The following is an 11,510-nucleotide window of genomic DNA, read 5'->3' as shown; positions in this document are numbered from 1 at the left end:
AGTTATAGAATCCACAATAATCTAGTTTCATTCCTGTCAGATCTTCTCCATGCATTAACTCACACTTTATGGTCCACACTGCATTTAAATTATAGAGGTTATATCCTTTCCTCTTCAAAATATGCCACCTAAAAGAAGAAAATAGTATGTCCAGATATGTAATATCTGAACGAGGGTGGCCAAAAGGGGCCTTAAAATTTTTAGATCCTGCTTGTCATAAAATTTATTATACTTGATTTATTCATATGTTCACATTTTCTCTATTGTATGCCAATGCAAGTATATTTGTAACACAAGGCTCAAACCCAAGAATAGAAATGCATGCAAGGACTCCATGTGTGCACATATACACAGAGTGGGAAATTTGTTAAAGGAGGTAGATGGAGTATGGCTAGTTTTCAGTAAAATCTTAAAATAACTAATCATGGTAACAGAATATAAATGTATGTGTAATATTTTTTTATTTCTCTAGTTAAAAACAAACTATTCCAAGAGTCCAAAATGAAGAAAAACATGACATGGAGTTGTAATAAAGGTATATGCTTTTGGTCGGCATATTTTTTTCAGAGCTTTGTAAGTATAGCGTCTTGAAGGAGTTAATATTTCTGTCTTCAGTAAATCATTTGGTAGAAAAAGTATCACTGCAAGATAATTTTCAAAAGAAAGAAGACCTAAGTTCAAGAAAAGAGAATTAGTTGATAATAAAGGAATTTTTCAATTTTTCTGTGTATGACTACCAACTCTTCAACTTCGTAAAACAAAATGCTCTGTCATAATAATGTTACACTATTTTTTCTCTAGAAATACTATGAAATGGCTGTCATTCATGCACAAATACTTTAGTTTTAGATGAGTACATCATGTCTTACCACTTTCCTACTTAGGAAGGAACTCCACTTCCTTCACACAGTCTGTTGTTATTGCTGGACAACTGGAAACATGCTCCTGCCTCAGGGTCTTTGCACTTGCTGTTGCCAGTGCTCAGAAAGCTCCCTCACTTCATTCAGGTCTTTGCTTAAGTGTTACCATATCATAGTCACTCCACTCCCTAACGAACGCTGTTCCCTCCGTGCTTTATTCTTCACAGTCCTGATCAGTACTGAGTTATTGTTATTATAATTAATTTGTTCACTTGTTCATCAATCTCCCAACCTAGAACATATACTACACTACAGAGGTGACTTTGCTTCTTTACTAAGAACTTCCTCCCCAATACATAAAATTTGGCCATACTAATTTCTCATTAAAAATTTGTTAAGTTAATAAATCAAGTAATTAATTAAGTTTTGAGTTGAGCAGTCAATATAACTGAACCGCTGATCAATTAGTTCATTACCTATTACATAATTCTTTAAAATATAATTTTAGAGCATTTCATCAGATGTAGCTAGTTTTCTTTCTATTTTCTCACTCATTACTTTCATTTTCCCACTTTTGGGATGATTAATGGTTTTGAAAACCACGCTATCTAGTGGAGAATATATAACCATCCTAAATTTTTTTATTAGGAATTTCTCAATAAGTGGAAAATAACACATGAAATTAATTCTATTTAGTAAATCATAAAAAGACAAAATATGAGACTATGATAAGTTTCATACCTGATTCAATTTTCAATATTTTTTCCTACATATTGATGATTCATTTAACTCCAATGATTCTAAACATCCACAGAAAATGTAAGCATGACAACACTTAACAACGATAAATATAACCTACCCCCATATGCTAATGAAATGTAAAATGATTGTGCATTTTATTTTGATCCTCAGGTGAGTTCAATTTTGTACTAAAGCTACCCAAAGGAATTTTCACTCATGAACTCTTTCCCATTTCTATAAAATTGGAAACATTGAACATCTCAAGATTTATAAAGCTGTGCTTGAATGTCCTAAGAGGGATATGCTGAGATTAGTGGGGACAGTGTAGTGTAAAACAAATAGCCCCTTCTGGCTCCAATCTATGAAAATGGGGTTTTCTCTTCCTGGAAACATTATTAATGATTATTTTAAATATATTATTAAATTTTAGAATCATTTTAGACTTCAAAAAAATTGCTGTGGTATTACAAACAAGTCTTGCATATCTTTCACTTAGTTTCCCTTATTGTTCACATCTTACTTTATCATGATACATCTGTCAAAACTAAGAAACTAACATTGGCACATCACTATTGTTTAAACTTCAAGAATTTAGTCAGATTTCACTGTATTTCAAATGATGTCCTTTTTCTCTCCCAAGATCCAATCCAGGACACAATTCACATTTTCCACACCTCCTTAGTCTCCTCAGATCTGTGACAGTTTCCCAGTCTTTGTTTTTCTTTACTTTGATAGCGCAGAGAAATACTGGTCACGTACTTTGTGGAATGGCTTTCAATTTGTATTTGTTTGATTTGATTTTTTTTCTCATGATTAGACAGAGATTACTGGTTTTGAGGGAGAATAAGATGTGCCCTTCTCATCACATCCTATCAGGGGATATATGTTACCAACAAGACTTGTCACTGAGGATATTAACCTTGATCACCTGACCAAGATATTTTTGCCAGTTTATTCGCTGTAAAGTTACTTGTTTTCCACGTTCTGTACTCTATCCTTTGCCAGCTAGTCACAATGTCTTTGCCCCACTCAAGGTGGCTGGGTAGTATACTCCCCCTCCTGGGGTATGTTGTTGTTAGTGCCCTGGAGTTAAGTCGATTCCAACTCCCAGTGACTCTGTGAAGACCAGAGCAGAATCCTGCCCAGTCTTTTTGTACCATCCTCTCACCTTCCAGCACTGTATCAGACAATACTCCACTGCTATTCACAGGATTTTCATGGTCAATTTTTTTTCTGAAGTGGATGACCAAGCCTTTCTTCCTAGTCTGTCTTAGTCTAGAAACTCCACTGAAAGCTGCCTACTATGGGTGACTCTGCTGGTATTTAGAATACTGGTGGCTTAACTTTCAGAGCAGCATGCAGCTGCCACAGTAGGACAACAGACAGAAGGGTTCTGTGTTTCCTTGACTAGGAAATGAACCGTAGGCCAAGGCAGACCCCCTTCTATAAGGGTGTCCTAAATATGTTGTTTAGAATTCTTCTAAAAGGATGAAGTCTCTTCTCCATTACTTTATTTGTGTGTTTGTCTGTTTGTCTGTTTTTATCAGCATGGGCTCATTTATTTTATTTTGCACTCCGGTTATAATTCACTATTACCTTATTTATTTTATCACTCGACTTGTTCCATCTTGGGCCATTGGGGGCACTTTCAGTTTGACCGGTTTTTCATTTTGATATGCCCCAATCCTTTTGTTTTTGGTGTTTCTTTTATTTATTTTTTTTTCTTTCTGGGACTGCAAGGTGCTCTAGGCTCATCTTGTATTTTTCCTGTACCAGCCCTAAAATTAGTCAACTGCTCACAGTCCTGCTTCCTTTTGCTAGAGAAGTATATTAAGAAACAAGATCTGAGTGCTTGGTATACTCATTGCTACTGGAGGTCACTTCCAGGCCCTCTAAGCAGACAGAGTTAGGAAATACAGGTGTGTACATAGGTATCTGTGTATACACACAAATCAATCAAATCTCTACTTCTTTCTATATCAATTCATATATAGAGAGAGGGAAAGACAGACAGGGGGAGACAGCATGCTAAACATAACTTCATGCTAAAGTATCTAATATAATCCATTTTGTTTCAGCCTTCTGCCTTACTTCTCTGACCAGCTCTTGTTTATGCGTTCAACTCCAGTATACAAGCAAAGCCATTCCAAAATTGTCAGCCAGTATCCCTGCGAGCAACAATGTTACCAATTGGAGCACAGTCGTTTTGTAAAGTTCTTTTTGTTTTTAGCCTGTGGAGTTGACAGTTTCCCGTCAACACATTTTCCCAAGATTACTTATGTAAACCCTTTTTTCCCTCCCTTTTCAGTGGATTAGATTCTTTTGTAATAGTCTGTATTTGGTCCTGGGGCCCACTACCTGCAAGTTGAATTTTTTTCACTTGTAAACATTAAAGTTCACTCTTAGTGAGTGCTGTATGGTTCTATAGGTTTTGACAAATACATACGTTCATGTATCTGCCATCCCAACACCATACAGAATAATTCCATCACTCTAAAATCCCCCATGCGTCGCTTTATAGACAACAACTCTCTCCTTTCTTAACCCCTGGATATAACTGACATGTGCTCTCTCTCTATACCCTAGCTCTGTGGAACCACAAAAGACCCCAAATAGCTAAAGCAATCTTGAGAAAGAAGAACAAGGCTGGAGGCATCACACTTCCTGATTTCAAATTATATTACAAAGCTATAGTAATTGAAACAGTATGATTCTGACTTAAAAGCAGACATATAGAACAATGCAACAGAAGAGAGCTCAAAAATAAATCCACACATGTACAGTCAAGTGACTCTCAACAAAGGTGGCAAGAATAAACAATGGAAAAAGAATAGTCTCTTCAGTAAATGGTGTTGAGAAAAATGGATAGCCACACGCAAAGGAATGAAATTGGACCATTATCTTATACCACACAGGAAAATCAACTCAGAATGGATTAAAAACTTAAAAATAAGAACTGAAACCATAAAATACCAGAGGGAAGCATAGAGGACATGCTACTTGACATTGGTCTTGGCAATAATTTTTTGGGTTTGACAAAAAAGCACAGGCAATGAAAGTAAAAATAAATAAGACTGCATCAAACTAAAAAGTCTCTTCACACCCAAGGAAACAATTAAGAAAATAAAAAGGCAATGTATGGAATGGGAGAAAATATTTTCAAGTCATATATCCAATAATAACTTAGTGTCCAAAATATATAAGGAACACATACAATTCAATAGCAAGAAAAGAAATAATCCCATTAAAAATGAACAAAGAATCTGAATAGACATTTTTTTGAAAGAAGACACACAAACGGCCAATAGCTATATGAAAAGATGCCTAACATAACTAAGAATCAGGAAAATGCAAATCAGAACTGCAATGAGTTATCCACCTCACACTTGTTAGGAAAGATATTATCAAATATTCAGAAGATAACAAGTGTTGTTCATTGATCTATGGTTAGATGTTTAGGTTGCTTTCATGTCTTGGTTATTATAAATAATGCTGCAATGAACATTGGGGTGCATATGTCTTTTCAAATTAATAGTTTTGCTTTCTTCATATAAATATCCTTGAGTGGAGTTGCTGGGTCGTATGATTGTTCTATTTTTAATTTTTTGATGAATCTCTGTACTATTTTCCATAGTGGCTACACCAATTTACATTCCCACCAAAGTGCACAAGGCTTTCCTTTTCTCCACATCCTCAGCAACACTTCCTATTTTTTGTCTTTTTGATAACAGCCATTCTGAAAGATGTGAGGTGATATCTTATTGTGATTTTTATTTGCATTTCCATGATGATTAACAATGTTGATCATCTTTCCAGGTATCTGGTGGTCATTTGTATGACTTCTTTAGAAAAATGGCTGTTCAGGTCCCCTGCTCATTTTTTAATTGGATTTTTTTGATATTAAGTTGTATGAGTTCTTTAAATATTTTGAGTAATTAACCTCTTTTTGGATAAATCATTGGAAAATATCTCCTCCCATTCAGTAGGTTGCCTTTTCATTTTGCTGATCATTTCCTTCACTGTGAAAAAACTTTTTAGTTTGATGTTGCCCCATTTGTTTATTTTTACTTTTGTTGTCCTTACCTGAGGGGACAAATCCAAAAGAAATCGCTAAGACTGATGTCAAAGAGCTTACTGCCAATATTTTCTTCTAGAATTTTTGTTTCAGGTCTTACATTCAAGTCTTAAATCCATTTTGAGTTTATTTTTGCATACAGTGTAAGATAGTGGTCCAATTTAGTTCTTTTGCACGTAGTTGTCCAATTTTCCCAACACCGTTTACCGAAGAGACTCTCTTTTCCCTACTGTTTTAGATGAATGGATAAAGAAAATGAGGGGTGTGTGTGTGTGTGTGTGTGTTGTGTGTGTGTGTATATATATATATATAAAATGGAATATTACTCAGCCAAATAAAGAATGAAATTTTGCCACTTGCAACACATGGGTAGACCTACAGAGTGTTATGCTAAGTGAAATAAGTCAGACAGAGAAAGGATAATACTATACAATTTCACTTGTATGTGGAATTTAAAAACCAAAAAAAATGAACAAACAGAACAAAACAGAAGCAAACTCATAGATACAAAGAACAAATTGGTGGTTGCCAGAAAGGAGGTGGGAGGATGGGCAAAATAGGCAAAGGGAAGGGGGCCAACCCAGTGGCATAGTGCTTAGGTTCACATGCTCCACTTTGGTAGCCCAGGGTTTGTGCATTCATATCCCGGGCATGGACCTACACACAGCTCATCAAGCCATGCTATGGCAGCGTCTCACATACAAAATAGAGGAAGATTGGCACAGATGTTAGCTAAGTGACAATCTGCCTCAAGCAAAAAGAGGAAAATTGGCAACAGATGTTAGTTCAGTGAAGGGGATTAAGAGGTATGAAATAAACAAGTCGCAGGGAGGTAATGTACAGCATAGTGAATACAGTCAATAATATTAACTTTGTATGGTGACAAATGGAATTTAGACTTGCCATGGTGATGATTTTGTCATGCATATAAATGTCAAATCACTATGTTGTACACCTGAAAATAATATAATAGTGTATGTCAACTATGCTTCTAGATGACCACTCTCACTCAACTCATTCCTACCCAGCATTCAGTCCAACTTCTTCTACACAAGCTCCTGTCTTCTACAGGAAGCTGAGATAAGTGAGTAAGAGACCCTATTCACACTTCAGTTCCTATGACAGTGACCAAATAGCATTATCTTGTGTTTGTCATCTTGTCATAGATGCCTCTCATGATGATTCCCAAGTGACTTTGATGGAGAACATTTCAGAGGTGGCAATTCATTCTTCATATGACAGTCTTTATTTTTTTCTCATAGGCTGATGTCTTCCATTTCCTACCATCTGTGCCACGTGACTGCACAGCTCAAACTTGTAACAGCTATACTTGACTGCATTGATAAAACAGAGACAATTCTACTTGAGTGTTTGGGGTCAGAGATGACCATGAAAAGGAAAGAATGGATCCATCCCTTAGTTATAAAAAAAGAAAAAAATCTTCCTAAATATCCCCAGATCAGCTCTTTAGTGTAAGACAAATGAGTATTTTGTTTAAAAAAAAATCTTGGGGAGATTTCTAGGTTCTAAAGAAAGAACTAGATATGAGAAAGCATGAGGTCCTGACATCACTTAAGCCAGAGATTCTGGTGAGGATTTTACTTTTCTTGTCTAACTTGGCTGTGGCACTGCTGATTTGATGACTGGGGGCTCCTCCCTCTAAGCTTCCATTCCCCGTCTCTTCATAAGTACATGATTCTCAGCTCAAATACATACAAATATTATCCTCTGATATCTCCAGTCATGTTCAGGTGTTAGGAGGGCCAATCTGGGATCAGGAGCCTCCTGAGATAACCACTCATATGACACCTAGTGTTTCCCCTGAGATCTGTTGTGTTAAAAGGTCGTTGTCTCTGGCTTTATATTTGCAAGAGCACAAGCCCAAGTTATGTTCCACAGCCGAGCTCCACAAGTAGGGAAGGAGTTTCTCCAGCATGATGCTTTCCTGGATGTGGACTTCTGGTCAAAAATATGGGCGTGAAGGTTTTCCATATCCTCTCCTTTGTCCCCTCATTCATCTATTCCTGGGACAAAAGTAAGTATTAGGAAAACATACAATCATCACCAATTAGAATGGGAAAGGGCTCTAGGAGATCCAACAGTTTTTTCTTTACAAGTGAGTAAAATAAAGCCTAGAGAGATTAAATAGCTAGAACACAGACACCTTGTTAGCTAGTCGTCTCCTTTCCACTGTACTGTGCTGTTCCACAGCACCCAGATTTCCATGCTCCTTATAATCAGATAAATGGTTGGAGTGATGGTTAGCTTCAAAAGGGGGACTGCACCTCCTAATTTTCTTTTATTTAGCGTGTGCTACAAGAGTAGCAGTGCAAATATCATATATCCCTTTATGAATTTCAGGACTTGTAGAACTTTGAACATCTATTTGGGGACCTCAAATATAATGCCATTTTCTTTAGGAATATCAAAGTTTGGAAATCAACATTTTTGGCTGAATATCCTGCAGTAACCAAGAGATGAAACTATGTAAAATAATGGCTCAGATTGCCTGATTGTGAAATGGTAGTATCTTTTATGCTATTTAAAGGACTTTCATATTCATTCTTACATCAGAGCAGAATAGCAGCCTACAAAGGAGATAGAGAATGTTTTTCATCTTATGAATTAAGAATATTTGCCAATGGCCTGCACCAAGCTGACTATCAATAGAACTAGGATTAAAATTGATCTTGTGTTTGTAGTACAATCCTATCCACACCCCTACACCTCTGAATTTCTGGATCAAATGGAGATATTTTTATTTAGTATAGTTAAGAAATTTGGCCAATAAATTGGCCATTATTGGTGTATCAGTAGAATACAAAAATTAACTTTTTTCAAAAATAAATTTAGTCAGATTCACATATTAATTCATTTGGGCTAAATCTGGCAACTCCAGCAACCATAGATATCTAAGAATTGATGATTCACCCTCAGGAGGAAGTAACTGCATGGTCAGTAGGGTGTTCTGGCATATTCTGAGTACTTTTTGTGATTTTTTTAATAACACTTCATACACACTTATTATAGTGCTTATCATTTTGGGGGATAATTTGTAGATCTGGTTGTCTCCAGCCCCTTAAAAAGTCAGCAATCATGTTATTCATTTTGTAATACCAGCTCCTGGTACAGAGCTGACTTGTATGCAAAGCCAGCTAGGAAGAGAATGAGAAGAAGGAACTAATACTGAATACATTCTCTGTACCAGGCATTGTGTTACTTTAGGACACATCAGTTGAAGTGGAGCACCCAATTAAGTGCCCTCATGAATTAGAAAGAAAAGTGTGGATGTCTTTGTAGCAGAGCTCGGAATCACTGTATATGTTCTGCTAGTATGAACAAGTTGGTGAAGGGTTACTCAGAGATGGCAAATGTTTATTTGACAGGACTTGTCAGCATCATATACCAACAACTGACAAAATGTTTCCTATATTTTACTTTCTGTTGATTAAGCTTCCTATGTATATCTTAGACAAGAGTGCTTGTAAGGTACAGCAAGTAGTTAAAAAGAGTCCTGTTAATATAATAGAGTATATTATGCACCAAGTAAGGTGAAACATGCCCCAGAGTCATGCTATCATCCCCTTGTGGCAGCCACAGTCAACAAGGACATTCCAGTGTCCTTCCATAACATTCTAGATGAACAACTTCACTCAACCCATCCCTACCCACCATTTGGTCCAAATGCTTGCACACTAGCTCCGGTCCTTGACAGGAAGCTGACGTACATGCAAGAGATCTTATTCACAATTCAGTTCCCATTATAATGATGAAGTAGCATTACTTGCGTTTGTCATCTTGTCACAGGTGCTGCTCATAATGATTGCCAAGTGACTTTGATGGAGAACATTTCAGAGGTGACTGAATTCATTCTTGTGGGGTTAACAGATGCCCTAGAGATGCAGGTGCCTTTATTTATAATTTTCACTCTCATTTACTTCATCACTCTGGTTGGGAACCTGGGGACAGTCATGTTGATTCTGTTGGACTCTCGACTCCACACTCCCATGTACTTTTTTCTCAGTAATCTCTCTGTGGTGGACTGTGTTTATGCCTCAGCTGTCACTCCTAAGGTAATGGTGGGGTTTCTCATAGGAGATATGATCATTTCATATAATGCATGTGCTGCCCAGATGTTCTTCTTTGCGGCCTTTGCCACTAGTGAAAGTTTCCTCTTGGCCTCAATGGCCTTTGACCGCCATGCAGCAGTGTGTAAACCCCTGCATTACACCACCACCATGACAGGTACTGTGTGTGCCTTATTGGTCACTGGCTCTCACATCTGTGGACTTTTACAATCTTTTATCCATGTTGTCTTCACCTTCCACCTCTCCTTCTGCCATTCCAACGTGGTTAACCACTTTTTCTGTGACATTCCCCCACTACTAGCTCTCTCTTGCTCTGATATCTATCCAAATGAGATTGTGCTCTTCACATTGGCAGCATTCAATGTCTTTTTCACTCTCTTGGTTATTTTGAACTCTTACATTTTCATTTTTATTGCTATCCTGAGGATGCACTCAGATGAGGGACAGAAGAAGGCCTCTCCACCTGTGCATCCCATCTAACCACTGTTTCTATCTTCTATGGGACAATCATCTTCACATACTTACAGCCAAGTTCTAGTCATTTCATGGATACCAATAAAATGGCATCTGTATTCTATACTATGATCATCCCCATGCTGAACCCTCTGGTCTACAGCTTGAGAAACAAAGAAGTCAAGAGTGCATTCAAAAAGAAGATTGGCAAAGCAAAGTGTTCATTGGGCTGAGCCTACTAATTAGAAATAGCATGCAAACCACATGAAACTTCTATTGAACTTCTAGCGTCTAAGAATACTTTTTGAACTTTAACTCTTTCATCTTGTTTTTAATTTCTTTGAGCAGTTCCCTCCCAAATGAGACTGGCTCTATTCATGCTTTGGGAATATGACTGGGTAGGAGAAATTTTTGAAGTATTTTTCCAAGAAAGGAGGTTACTTCAATATTAAGATCAAGATTATAATCCTGGATACTATAGAATCCCACACTACGTCACTCTCTTGGTCTAAAGCACTTTGCAGGTAAATCTCATAAATGTATCACATTAAAATTATATTTTTAATTATTAGAATTATAAAGAACTCTTCATTCTATCCATAGCAGAAAAGCATGATTCTCAGACATTCATTCCTAAGAATGACCTTGAGAGACTGTGGAAATGTAGAATCCCAGAATCTAATTCCAAATAATCTAGTTTAGTATGTCTCTGGTAGAGCCCACAAATCTGCAGAGTTATCCCTTCTTAGGCACATATACCTGGATCCTGAGCTTAGATAGCAAGGATGTCAGTGGTGAGTTTGGATAACGAGGGATACTATACAAGTTAATCTATTTAGTTCCTGAATTTCAGAAAAACACGGCTTGGTGGACAAAAATGAATCCATACCTATTCCTTACCTGAGTTCCAATAGACAAAGTTCATATAAGAGATTCTGGATAGGGAGAACTGCCTGCCTTCTTAACAAGCTTCCCCTGTATTTCAGACAATGTTGGTGTGCAGATCACACTTTAAGAACTGTTTCCCTAGAGCAGTAGTTGAAAAGCATCATTACCAAACCAGCAGCAACAGCATCATCTGGAATTTTTTAGAAATGCCAATTATAGAAATCCTACGTCTGACCTACAGTATCAGAAACTCTAGGAGTTCAACCAAGCTATCTATGTTTGAATAAACCCTCCTGGTGATTCTGAAGAAGGCTCAGATTTAAAAACCACTGGACTCAAGCAACCTAGAAACACTAGCCTAGAGCAGTAGTTCTCAACCTTGCGCTGCATATTATAATAAACTCT

General features: G+C 37.0%; 1 pseudogene; it reads left to right on the top strand.

Moving 5' to 3' along the window:
- Positions 1–9,512: 9,512 nt before the first annotated feature.
- On the top strand, positions 9,513–10,450 carry LOC106822551 (olfactory receptor 5B12-like; annotated as a pseudogene).
- The last annotated feature ends 1,060 nt before the right edge of the window (positions 10,451–11,510 follow it).

This window comes from Equus asinus, chromosome 17 (genome assembly GCF_041296235.1).
Source record: "Equus asinus isolate D_3611 breed Donkey chromosome 17, EquAss-T2T_v2, whole genome shotgun sequence".
Classification (NCBI taxonomy): domain Eukaryota; kingdom Metazoa; phylum Chordata; class Mammalia; order Perissodactyla; family Equidae; genus Equus; species Equus asinus.
The sequence above is the reverse complement of the archived record's forward strand: the minus strand, read 5'-3'. Positions and strand labels throughout refer to the sequence as shown.